This window comes from Heliangelus exortis, chromosome 1 (genome assembly GCF_036169615.1).
Source record: "Heliangelus exortis chromosome 1, bHelExo1.hap1, whole genome shotgun sequence".
Taxonomy (NCBI): domain Eukaryota; kingdom Metazoa; phylum Chordata; class Aves; order Apodiformes; family Trochilidae; genus Heliangelus; species Heliangelus exortis.
The window spans coordinates 13,730,786-13,745,195 of NC_092422.1; positions in this window are offsets into that span (position 1 = coordinate 13,730,786).

Sequence of the window (14,410 nt, forward strand, 5' to 3'; positions counted from 1 at the left end):
TCTTAATTACAGGGAGAGATTTTTTTCAAAAACAAGTGTCTGCATTTACGTTTCTAGGAAAGTATTTTCAAACAAGTCACTTGATTTAGGGTTACAGCTTCAACTCCTAAGAGTAACACTGGTTCCTAGATCACTTTGTCTTTCGACAATACTAAAGTACAGGAGTTTTTTTAAGTGTCTTTGGCAGTGTGACTTTCAGGCACCAGGAATGTGCAGTACTGCTGGAGTGAGTGGACCTAGAGGCAGCTGCTGGATTCTGAGGACTCCTGAATAGCCAACAAGGTCTTGTGTTCCCATGAGTTGGTGGTTATTCTCCTGACTGCAGAAATAAAAGAAAAATTTAAAAGGCTTAATTTTATTTTTCAAGTATGGATCAAGGTAGCTATGATAAAATCAACAGGCTTGGCTCAGACATGAACACACTAAAATTTGTGTCCTTTAGATTCTTTCAAAAACTCTTCATTCTGCCTACCTTTTTTTTTTTTGTTTGTTTGTTTGTTTTTGTTTTCCCTACTTTTTAAAGAAATAAGTCTATATTCTTTTTACAAAAAATTTTTGGTATGGAAAGAAAACATGAAAGCCAGGTTAAATTTAGTTCCCAGTACAAGCCTAAATACAAAAGACCCGCAAAACTTTATATGTGCACCTGTGTTCCTGATTTTCAATTTTATTGAACACCTGTATATATGGTTTCAGTAGTTTTGAAGAGAATGACACGCAAATGGTCCCCAAAAGTAACCACATGTCCTCAGTACCTTTCCTTTCCCATGTGATGCAGTATACCTTAAGCAAAAGGTTAAAGACCATGAAGTTGTCACATGTTGCATGAAGTTGTCACAAGTTGCATGAGCCAGCACACAAAATTAATTTTTCATTTATAATACTAACTTTCATATTTCAGGAAAGGAAATGTGTTCCTCTTCCTGGAAGGAAATTTGCTGCTTTACACTTAGCTTCACCCATAATCTAATTTGCTACTTGAGCTGCAACACTCTGAGCAAACTGGCCCATCCATAAATCATGCTTTATAAAATAAATTTCTTTTAAATAATATTTTACTTATATTACAATGGCATAATATTTTACTCATATTACTGCAATGCCCAGGCAAACTTGATTGCAAACACTAGAAATGTGATGCCTGCAAACAAGCAGTAAAGGTCCAGGCTCAAATGAAGGCAAGATTTTCTCCTGAGATGGCATCTCTGCAAGCCCTCTGTGGCAGTACAGGGTGTGTAATGATGTTACAGCCTTACTCAGGAAAAGTAACAATAATGGTGTAGACACAGCAATTGTCTTCAGCCCATCAACAAATACAAGGCAGCAGCCAGGAAGGTCACAAATGGGCTGCAAACAGCACTGGAGCAGAGCCAGATAAGGGTGGCTCTGCCAAGCCCAGTCATGGCCAGAAGGCTGAGTTTGGAAAGGGATAATGTTTACAAAATCCTTATGGGTTCATCAGGGGGTTGCAGGGTGTGAAAGCACCTCTGCCAAGGTCCACCTCCCTCTCAGTCTTCTATGCTGCAGTCTCCAATGCCAGGAAGAATATTACCTACCTCTGCATCTGGGAGCGCAGCACAGGCCAAGAGCCTCCACCCACTCCAGTACCTGCAGGTAGGGCTCAGGGTAGCAGAAGGACCTGAGGTCTCCTGACCAGGGCAAAAAGGGCCCTTGCCTGCTCTTGGCACTGCAAGCAGCAGTGACAGGCATGAAGATGCCCTGGATGTGAGGGATGGGTGAAGCTGCAGCCACATGGGGACTCTGCCATGTCCTCAGTGCTCTCAGACACAGGCGGGGAGATGGAGACTGACTGAAGCTGGAGCTGACACAAAAGCCCAGGGATTCTGAACAAGACTCTGACTGTCCATCCTGTTCTAGAGCTTTCTGCCAATCAGGAACATCAGGAAGCAGGGTCCTTGATAATTCTGGTTGATAAAGTCTTTGTGGTGGCAAGAGCTGTGTGGTACTGGGAGGGAAAAGCAGAACTGGGAGAGACCAGGGACCTTCCTCCTCAAGGCACTGTTCCTGGGCAATTTGCTTTCATGGGGAAAAAGTATTTTCCGTAGCTACCTGATTTACAGGATAACTGCAGCCTGGTGAAGGGTTGAAAGGCTCTGCTGAGCCACTACTGACAGCTGGACTCCATGTCTCCAATGTCTGAACACTGTGTTCTGCAGCCAGAAGTGGCACAACCAAACCCTTATGGCAGGGCTTTGGGTGGGGGAGCCAATGTTTGCACAATGGCAGCAGTGAACACTGTCATCCTACACAGCCACAGCCCATTGGGACTGAGGGTACCTCAAGGCATCTGAGACTAAAAGGCACCCTTGAAATATGGATTTACCTCTATTAGGTCAGTATATAGTACATGAATCTTGAGTTGTGTGGCAGAAACTATGGTAAAAATCCTGCTGGGAGGAGAATCTCACTGATCACAGAATCATAGGAAGGTTTGGGTCATAAGAGACCTTAAAGATCACATAGTTCCAACCCCCCTGCATGGGCAGGGACACCTCCCACCAGACCAGTTTGCTCAAGGCTGCATCCAACCTGGCCTTGAACACTTCCAGGGAGGGGGCAGCCACAACTTCCTTGGGCAAGACACTGTTCCAGTGTCTCACCAACCTCACAGGAAAGAATTTCTTCCTAATGTTTAATCTAAATCTCCCCTTTTCACGTTTTAAACCATTTCCCCTTGTCATCTCACTACACACCCATGTAAAAAGCCCTACCCCAGTTTTCTAGAAAGCCCCCTTCAGATACTGGAAGGTTGCTATAAGCAACCTCAGAGCCTCTTCTCTAGGCTCAACAACCCCATGTTCTTCAGCCTGTCTTCACAGGGGAGGTGTTCCAGCCCTCTGATCATTTTAGTGGCTCTCACCTGGACATGTTCCAGGACCTCTTTGTCCTTCTTATGTTGGGGACTCCAGAACTGGACACAGTACTCCAGGAGGGGTCTCACAGGAGCAGAGTAGAGGGGCAGAATCACCTTCCAGAAGAAGACTGTGCTTCTTTTGATGCAGCCCAGGACCCGGTTGGCTTTCTGGGCTGCAAGTGCACATTGATGGCTCATGTAAAGCTTCTGGTCCACAAGCTTCTGATGCTGTCTAATTCTGCAGACAAAGCAGGAATGACAATGCACACTAGAAAAGAAATCAGCAAAATACAGGCAGAATGAATACATGGAGTTCCTCCTAAAACATGGCTGTTGGTGTGTGGGAATAATCAGACTCACTTGTCATCAAATACTCTGAAACACTGAAATCTGCTCAATCGAGCAGACAGTCCCATATCCTTTAATCATCTTCATCATAATATTCATAGTAGTCTGGCTCACAATGATTCCTGCTCTAATACCACTGCTTTTATACAAGAGAATTCACTCAGACTGAATTTGACCCCATATAACTAGAAATGACTCCACAGTGGTTTTGGAATTGTATTTCAAATCATAGCCGCAGGATTCTTTCAATATTGAATATAAATCCCAAGCCAGCAACAATGGTGGCAATGATCCAGGTGACAGAAGTGGCTGTGGATGACACAAATCCACATATAAAGTGTCTATTATTGTATATTAATTTTGTGTTCATTTTGAGAAGGAAGGAATTGTTCAACATTTTTATTTAATCTGTATCCAGCAGTTCATGCTCTTTCAGAGTGGCAGGAAAAGAAGAAGCAGCAGAAGCAGAAGCAGCAGAAGAAGCAGAAGTGGGCACAGAGGAGAGGTGAGGAGAGAGGAAGGAGGAGGAGGAGGAGGAGGAGGAGAAAGAAAAAGAAGAATGAGGAGGAGGAGAAGGAGAAAGAGAAAGAGAAAGGAGAAGAGAAAAAACTTAAATGAATTAAAACATTTATTACTAAAGAATGAAATGATCCTGAAATATTTCTTATTCAGCACAGTGTTTTGGTCAAAGAAAAAAAATCACTACAGTTGAAACACTTCTGCTTATATTTAAAAGTATGGCTTTTCACTTCAAGATAAGGTTTTGAGGCTACATTTGTCTTAATAAGATTAGTCAAAAGTTATGTGAAATGTTTAGTTCCAGATCTATTTGAATATTTTGGTAATTTCTTGCCAGTGGAAATTATTTGCCCTTCTGATTTCTCACTTTGGCCACCTAATAAAAAGCAAAAATTATTTGCACCATCTATTAAAGACATCTGAACTCTGTCCTCAACTGCAGGCACAGCGTTTAGCACTGGAGAACATGGACTTCAGAGATCATATGGTGAGTTTGCTGGAGTTATTCCCATGCTTCACTTATCTCTGTTTTGTAGCCATCCCAAGGCCAGCGTCTCCCTCTGGAGAGCAGAGCTTTGTGGTGCTGCTCTGCACAGCTGCTGTGGCAGCACCAGCACAGATGTTCCCAGTAACTAAGAGCACAGGGAGCTTTCAGATAGCAGGGGAAGGATAAATATTTACATGCCTTTCATGATACTGCTCTTAGCAGCAGAAAACCAGTAAAAAAGACCACAGGTTGCTAAGACCTTAGCAGCAGAAAACCAGTAAAAAAGACCACAGGTTGCTAAGACCTCTTTCCCTTCCTGAAGACTGAGTCTTACCAGGAGCAACAGGCTGACCAGAGAGACTGTATGTTTAACTTAAGTGCATAATGAGCTACATTTGGTGGAGCTGAAGAGTTAGCTCAGGATTTCAGAGACATCTCCTAAACCAGTGAGAAATATAAGAAGTCTTTCCTCTTGTTCTTGGGTTGTTAGAAAGCTGGATGAAAAGGTGAGAATAATTATGTCCTTCAGACCTTTCAAAATTGCTGCACCATCTGCACTCCACGATGAAGTCCCTCTCTCTGACTGAGATTGCCAGAAGGGTTCTGCTTTCTGCAGCAGAATGTGCTTTAAGGTGTTGTGAGATGGCAGAGGCTTTGCACACACAATGTGCCTTTGCAGACAGAACTAAACTTTCCAATTCAACGATCTTACTACACATCTGTGTGTCGGTTTTCTAGAGGGATGGAGAGATATAGGGCATATGTAAATAAATTCTTTATCCTTAGTAATGAGGACTGCTTCTGAGAGTGACAGACAATAACTTTTGTTCTTAGATTTCAAAACGTGGCACACTACAATGCATGCTTCTGTGCTGCTGCTACAAAAATACCCTGCTGCAGGGGAGAGATTTGCCTTCCATTGAGGGGAAAGTTGTAGACCAAATATGGTCCAAGCCTGTTTGATAGTTCTCTTGTAAATGAAATGATGACAATCCTCTTGTGACTAGGAAACATTCCAGAGCCAGGGTGTAGGGTTACACAATGGTACAGTGTCTTGCCTCTGATTTATAATTTGAGAAGCAGATTGAGTTCAGACAGAATGTGAGCTGAACAATGAGATTTCTAGTCCTGATCTCATTAACAGAGATTTATACCAAGAGGCTATTGTGTCTTCTTCTTTGGGTTTGCCATGCCAGCAAGCATTCATGAAGTTATATATATAAAAAAAAAAGCTTCTGTCACACACTTTGGTCAGAAAATTCTCAGGAAAATAGCTAGTCAAATACAGAGTGGCCTCAATCTGCACTTATTATGGCTTATGTTTCTGGCCTTAATAAGTCTCAGAATGATTACTGGATCAAACGTCACACTGAAGCTTATTACATGTAAATATTTGTGGAGACATGGCTTAAAGAGCCTTTTCACATATTTATGTTTGTTCACAGTTGAGTCACTCTAAGATAGCTTATTATTTGCAAATCATACATAATCACCCAAAGGATGTTCTTCCAGTGCAGAAGAACCATTAGGAGGTGGAATAACAACAATATCCCGAGAGCTATGTTCCCCCTGCCACCCCCAGAGCCTTTCTGCTAAATGGAAGGTCATAAAGACATGGCCTGGAACCTGCTCTTTGCTGACAGTCAAGTAGTCATTGTGCATGGAGAAGAGGATGCAGAGCACATTAATTAATATTTCAATAATGCTGACAGGCAGTTTGCCCTGGCCACCAGTAAGGAGAAAATGGAAGTCCTTTTCCAGTCTCCCCGAGACAGAAAATTGCCTGCCCCAGCCTTGTGTGTTGACAGCACAGCTCAAAGTCTGCAGACCAATTCTGCCAGCTCAGCAGGAGGCTGTCTCGGAGTGTCACAGCAAGGGATGAAGTCACACAGAGCACAGCAGAATCCAGCACGGCTCTTAGGAGATTAAAGGACAGTGAATCTGAAATACAGGAGGCATCTGGCTTCAAAGTAACAAAGTGCCACACAGTGCCAATTTTTCATACTCCCGTGAAACACGGACAGTTTATCATTATTGAGACATGTGACTTCCCAATTCCACCTCCACTGACTTCTGTGCTGCTGCTGGTATAAGCACAGAGTGCAATTAGCCCATCATCCACAGTCCTGACACACTCCTACAAGTGTAGTTACACTCCTATGAGCTGTGTTCTCCCAGACAGCTGAGGAACATGTCAGATGAGAGGCCACACAAACCCTAATTCAAGGACAAAGTTTGCATATACTGAACAGATGAAAGTAGGTGGGGAGACAAGGAACAGAAATATGTCAGGTGAATCTTCAGAGGGCAGCCAGCTCCACATCATGGAAAACTGCTGCTAAATAGCTTTTGCTGTTGCAAAGAACATGGATCTGCCACATCACACAAAGGAAGAAGGAAAATGACACTATACAGTGCAGGGGCATGGACGAAAGTGGGAGCTGTGAAGATCAGCAGTGACATCTTTGGTGTCTTCAGCTTGTGCTGTGAAAATAGGACATGTTTCTTCCCTGTGAAGATACAACCCCTGAGTCTTTGCATGTTGAATTACCAACAGAGATCATCCATCCTATTGTGGGACTGTAGCTAGACCTTCCTTTTTATCTGCTCTGTCTGAACTGCTGGTAGAAATTAAAAGAAACACCCTCTCAGTCAGCTTCTGTCCTCACTGTTATAGTAGGGTAATAAGAAGAGTATTTTTTAACTTTTATTTTGTAAACAGATTTTGAAATGCATTCGTTATCTCAGCTTCCTATCATGTACCTTTGCCTGGAAAAATAGGAACATCTTGCTCACTTTTTCTCTGCTATTCATTGTTTTGCATGCATTTAAGAGTTCAGACTGTACTGCAATAGCAGCTTTTCCATCTTGCTAATGACTTGTCACTGAATACCAGACAGCCCAAATATGGAATAAATAGGCTAGAAATGAATGACATCTTTTAGGCAATGAGGATGATAAGCTTTAACTACTTTGGCAGTTTTCCACTTAATTAGTACCTTTTTTTCCTTTGTCTGAACGTTTGGGTTTAAGAGACAGAAAAGCTTGAACTTTTCCTTTTTTTTCTCCTAAATGCATTAACTGTTCTTTACCTCTCACAACAGCCACACTTCCCATAAATTTTGTTTTCCATCAATGAAGTTCTCCTTTACAAGTTTCTTATCCAAGTGCAATTATTTCTACCATCTTAAACTTCCTTCAGTACGAAGAGCTCCATGAGGAAGAGACAATCCAGAGAATCTGCTCAACTCCAGCTACTAAAGATCTACCAAAGTGATCTTGCTCAAATGAATGCTCAGTGCTCAAAGAAATTAAATCTTTGCACAAACCCCCTCATTTATAATTCTCTTCCACATTTCCCTTCTTGGAAAGCTCTCAGCACCGTTCACACCTTCCTACTGCAGTATTTACATCAGGATCATCCAGATTCTCCTCTGAAAAACTGCATATTTGTGAGGAAGGACCTAGCCCCAGAGTGGGAAAAGCAGAGCTGAGTTTATGCAGAAAATGCTATGCAAAAGCTTCTGGTGTTAGCTTTGGAATCAAGCTCCTTGGTGTGTTTTCTTTAATTGCACATGGTATTCACACATTCAATCAGAATTATAAGAGCTACATTATTAAATCCATGTTCTTTGATTCTGAAAAAAGATAAATTTGACAGAAAGGCTTCTGTTGGTAAGAGCAAATTTTTATGGCAAATTCGCTCTCTGAGGGACTTCTCTGACCAGAAGACATGAAAAACAACCAGGGACAAATCCCTTATCTTGCTCTGATGTGTGCTCCATGTTACCTGGATCTGCTAGGTGTACTTTAAGGATACCTCATATTTCAGAGCATACATACTCAAGGACATGCAGATGTATGTTCTCAAATGACTGTTCATTAATGGCTCAAATGGCTCTCAAATGTCTGTTTTCATTATCTCAGTCATTTAGGACAGAGAAGAGAAACATAAACGACTTCTCCAACATTACTGAGGTTATATTTTACTCTAATAACCAGGCAGCTGTCTCCTGAGTCTTGCTTTGCCATGGTCCAACTGCACGGTCCAACTTCAGTGCTGCTGAACCCCTATTAGGCCCCCTGCTCCCAAGCTCTGACAGCCTATGTTAAACCATAGAATCATAGAATCATTTAGCTTGGAAAAGACCCTTAAGACCATTGAGTCCAATCACAGCTCCATGTTAAGCCACTTAAGAGGTCACAACTTCATCTGTTCATTCTCTCCATCTCTGGAGATTTGCATCCCCATAACTCAGCTCCACTTCACACCCCAGAACATCTCATTTAACACCCTGAGTTGGAGCCTGGGGCACCTCAGGGCTCTGACTCACAAGCCTTGACATGGATAACACTGGAAGTAAAAAGACAACAGTGCTCTTAGGCAGGGAACATTCAAAAAAGAAGTAACTGGATAAAAAAAAATCCATACTTGGAAAAGAGAGAGCCCCTGTATGCTCACAATAGCCACCCACCTTCCCCTCTTTTCAGGGACCTGCTAGCTGTTTATGTTCTTTCTGGACATGAGCAAACGACAGAAAAGGAGAGGAGATGGCACTGTAACAAACAGTGCACTGAGACCACTTCCAGCAATGAAAATACGTTTGGCACTGCATGTCAAGACAATGACTGCACAGACACAGAGATGGTGGCTACACAGATTACTACCTCCAGGATTTCTGATTGCAGTTAAAATAAGCTCCTTTTCTTTTCAGTTTAGGCCTATACTTTTTCCCCCCTTCCTTTATTTCTGAGTTATTGACTTTAAATTCATTGCCAGATTAATAGCTAAAAGGAACAGTTGCAGGGCCAGAGGCAGAGACTTCTGGATCAGAGCTTCAGCAGGAAAGGAAGAAGAGGAAAGGAGAAGCTGCAGACTGAGCTCAGTATGGGCAATACCCTTCCCAGAGACCCTGTAGCAAGGTGCAGAGCTTCCTGAAAGCCATTTGGGCTCACGTGGTAATTTCAATATCCAGATCTACTGAACTGCTTCCAGCACAGCTGTGGTCTAAATGTTCCACTTTATCCACCATGCAGGGTCAAATGCAGCTGTCCCTCAGGCACAGTAGTTAGAGACAGCAGATTGCCCCTAGCTTTGTGCTACTTTTTTTTGGCATTTATGATGAGGCTCATCTCTTCTTCACTTGATTCCTGAAAATGTTATGGGGGACATATTGTTTGAGAGATTCTGTACAAATATAATTGCATAGTTTTGTGTTATAGCAACCCAAATGATGAGAATATCATCAGGGCAAACTTTGCCTGAATAACATACTATGCTGAAATTGTTCTGACTGGATCATCTCCACTCTTCATCCAATAATTCTGAAGAAAAGTGGCACAAGTCACTGCAGAATACTTTCATTTGTTTTGAGTTATTAACAAAAAGTAAATTCAAGACAAGTATATTGCCATGAAATCATAAAAAATGTTGTTGTTGCAGAAGCTTTTGTGACACCTGAAGGGACAGGGTTCAAAGTTCTCATTAATTCTAATGGAAATTGGGTGTCCACATTTTTTTGAAAGATTTTAAAATTTCAGGTATGACTTACAAACCCAGTACAAACAAAGCATTTGAACAGTGCCCAAGAAGAGCAATAAATGCCCAGAGTACATTGCAGCAGATCACCACGAATCTGATGAAAATGCTTAGTTCAGTTCCTGGATACCAAAATGTAAATCCTTTCCAGAAGTCATGTAGAAGAGACTTTACAAAATAACATAATTCTTAAAACCATACAGATTTTCCCTGTCTGCCTGAATCAAAATTCTCTTTCAGTTGTACATAGCTGCCAGCCACATTACCCTTCCCTTGAGGGCTGACTACAAACACAGAACTTCGTGGCACAGCACTTACAGCCCTGAACAGTCATATCAGTTTAGCTTGGCACGGCATGGAACATCTGGCCCACAATTAATACAGCATTTTAAGATCCTTCTGATGCTATTAAATGCAAGATATATTAAACCCAGTGAGTCTAAAGTCTACAAGTTATTTTTTTTTCCCTGGGAATGAGAAAAATGAGTTAAGGAAGATGGAGTTATTAACATATTTCACATCTTTGCCTGTTTCTCAGATCTCTTTTGTCCTTAATAAGACAGCACTCACACATTAGCATGTGGGGTATCAGATGGCCCTTTTATGCTTATTCATTTCCTAAAAAGAACGTAAGTACCATGGCTGCTTGTTTCCTTTGGCAGCTGAGTAGCCAGAGGTTTAATGTGCTATAACTCTGCAGCTGTACAAAGCCCAAGAGCACGGCTGCTGCATTTCTGTGTATGGAGAAGGCCACCAGCCTGTGCCCCTGGGCCACCATGCTCCTGTCACCCACATCCCACTTGGGCCTGTGCCTCAGCCCCTCATTGCCTGGACACCATGGGGAGAGCAGGGATGAGCCCATGAAACCTGCCTGCTGGTGGCCTTCTGCAGCTGTGCATGGATTTGTTCAGAGAGCTTGAAGACAATGTTAGAAATAATTAATTGTTCAGTACCACTGTAGGCTAAGGAATTAGAAGTTTGGAATGTCTCCTGAAGAAGTACAGAAATTATGTGTGAGATAATGTGCTTCTTTTGTAGCAGCAGAGAGAGAAGCAATTTCAAGGTACAATTCATCTGGCATATATCTAAACCAGATCAGACCAATCAGTCCCTAAAAGTGCCCATTTGTCTCTAGTGACTTCAAAGAGAGCTTAAAGACTAGCTCAGACAGAGGCACTGTGTAGAAAGTAGACCATTGTAGACCCAGAAGAGCTCTATTGCCTTATTTTCTTCACTTTTTCTCTTGGCATAATGCTGTTTCTTTTTAAATTCCACCTCAAACTGAGATTATCAAAGTTAGCTACAAAAGGACGTATAACTTAATCAGCACCAATGCACCTTGTGGCACATTGTGGTCACATTGGTCATGTCCCTATGTCAAAGGTAAATCTTTGTTCATTTGCAATTAATTCTTCTTTATGCAAATAAATGAAGAACTGGAATTTCACAAATAACTAATAAAAAAAGTGCTCCAAAACCTAAATTAAGGACACTTGAAATATCTGCATCCTATATTCCTAACATGTCTGGTGCAACTTGCACACTGAGTGTACAAAAGATAAGCTGACTCTGAATAGATCATTTTGTCTACATCCCTGTTGGTAAACAAAATGGACCACAGCCAACTCCAAAAGCAGGTGGCATGCTACAGCTTGCAGCCACATGGCTAAACTCTCTTTCCACCTAGAGCAGGTTGTTTTGTTTACATTGCATTTGGAAAGAGTTCCAGAACCCTCCCACCAGCTAAACTGTATTGACTATTAACAGGTCAGTGCCTTGCTTCTTGTTTCCAGTGTAGCTATGGTGGTGGATTAAGGGTCTAATAAATGGCTCAGACATCCTGCTGTGTGAATGTGGGTTACAGTTTCCACCAGGCAGCCAATTCATATGTCTGTGCCTAAGACATGGCTAAACTTCAACAAATATAACCTGGCCATCAATATTGGACAAGTGGCTGTATTTTCAATATCATATCATGTTGTATTTCAAGGGAACACAATATATTGCTGTACCATGCTCAATATAAATTAGAGAGGAGTTTTTGAGGATGATATTGCACCTTCCTGGTCTCTGGACTCAGTTTTTCAAGGTGGAATTTTCAGTGTTACCTAAACAATTTTCCCAGTCTGACTTGACTAGATATAAGGCTTTGAGTTACTCTAGATGGAATATTTAGCACAAAGGAAAAAGGGTATCTCAAATTTAGTAAACAAAATCTATACTGTCTTGCTGGTGTCTGCTGGAGCCTTGTGCCCACGCCTTACGTCCTAAATGTCCATGCTGTCTAAGTGTTAGTTCCCTCTCAAGCTCCATTAGGGAGCAAACTCATTTATTTCTGGGCTGGGAAGAACTAGATAGAGAATGAGAGATGGTGTGTGCCAGTGTCCCACCCCCACACTGCATGAGGATAACGTGTGAGTGTGACTCATGTTGGATTTGGCTTCTCCCAGACTAACCAGTATTTCAGCAGGCCTCTTGGTGGCCTCATGTCCTGAGCCACCCTTAATGTTACACAATAAAAAGACATATCTGGCAGCCTGTGAAGCAGCTGCCCAACAGCAGCCCAGGGCAACATCTTAAAAGGACCATACTCAAATCAATGGCTCCATTGTCAGGAATATTTCTTAGCAGCAATTTAAAATTACACTGAGTGCCACAGCACAAGACAGTTTTTATACAAACTGGAGAGCAGCGCTGATTCGATGTCATCTATCTATCTGTATAACTTTGTACATGTGTATGAATTTTGTCTCCCACATGTATGTATGTGTGTGCATACAGGCCAGAGGAGTAATGAGCCCTCGGTTGCAGGCAGGAATATCTGCCCAGCCTATACCAAGTTACTTGGCATCCTCCAGCAGAGTTCTTGGTGATCCATGGCTGCTGTGACCATGGTCAAGCAGGTCTCTGCTGTGCTTCTCCAGACATGAATATTCCTGAAACTTCTAGGGAGGGGCCCTCTTCCTAGGCTGTGACACATACCCCTACAGACTCACACATCTAGTGGATTCACAGTCACTGCTGCTCTGGTTGCTTACGTTTTCACAGCAACTGGATATTATTTTTCTTTAGAGCATTTTTCTTCAGAGCAATCAGCATTGATTACTAGTAAATCAAAGAAGAGCTTTTATAAGCTCAAGCATTCACACTTACTGTCACACTGCTTAATTCTTAGTGCTCTCTGACTCTGCTTCAGACCACTTCAGTTGTCACTAAGAGAAGTCAATTGTAGAGGGAGCTGACGCTGCGAAGTGTGGACACAAGCCAGTCAGCCATATAAACACAAGCCAAACAGTCTGTATGTTCAACGAGATGAAAAGGAGCAAGCCATTTGGATTCCAGTTAATGCCAATTTAGGGTTCATAACGCTGCCTGTCCCATAAATCAAGCTGTTGCATCGTCTAGCTAAGAGATTTTCTGTGATGACAGGATGAGACTTTGAGAAATGTCTACTCTGAAAATGTTGCTAGAAGTATTCAGGTTTACTATCAATGCTTCGCTAGGATGTAGTCAACATGTTGATTTTGGTCAAATAAAAGTCTGGAATAAAGAAGACATTCAAAATAAACAGGATCCTAGGAAGGGCATTCACTTTAATTTTATGTTTATTTTTCCCCTGAGGGGAAAAGGTAGTGCTTGCCAACCTTTTAAGTTGCTTGCTAACTGCATAATGAATAGGGATAAGTTAACTCTGACCATGTTTTCAATTTCCTTAGGGAAGTATATGCTACGTGTTTGAAGTTTTCTGTTAACATCTGAATACTTCTCTGCAGGGGCCACCTTCCATATCTAACATGACTTTCAGTGCTTCCAGATTAATCAGATTTATCTTATAGACAGATGATTTGCCAGAATTACAGTTCAGAGGATATTTGGCATACATTGATCTAATTTATGACAAATAAGAGGATATAAATATATTGGTATAAAAAATGACACCCTTTTTTTATTCCCCGAATAAACTGCTGTTCCCTTATTAAGTCTCAACTTGTGTTCTAAATCTAACTTTTAAAAGCATATTCTTTAACATTATGTATTAAGATTGAAAAACTCATTATCAACCAAGTATATGTTTGCATCTCAAAATATTCATGTTAACAATATGTATGGCTCCAGTCCTTCTGCTGTTGAATTAAAAGCCAGAACTCAATAACTGTAGTGGAATAGCATCTGAAATATTTTCAATGACCTAAAATGGAGAAGGGAAATGGCTAGCAATGAGAGAAAAAGAAACAGAAAAAGAAACAGACAACCTAAAAAATCCCCAACATAACCAAAACCAACAAAAAAACCCCAAAATAGCAAAGCTTTTTTATGAATTAACTTAAATTTAACTTTGAAACAAAAGAAAGGGAAGAAAAAGGAAGGGAAGGGAAGAGGAGGGAAGAATAAACCTTATAGCCAAATGTCAGGCATAAGATCTGTTAGAACACTAACACTCTTTTGGAAAAGTCTTTGTATCTCTTTGTTCTTATGGAATAAGGAAATGCTTCCAAGCTATCTAGAAAATGAAATAATGTTGTCTGAAATGTATGGAGATCTCCAGATGGAATTAGAAAGCATTAGATTGTGTACCATTCTACATGCATTCAAAAGATGATTTTGTAAACTCTGAAGGAAGTCACTGATTTATTGTGAGCAT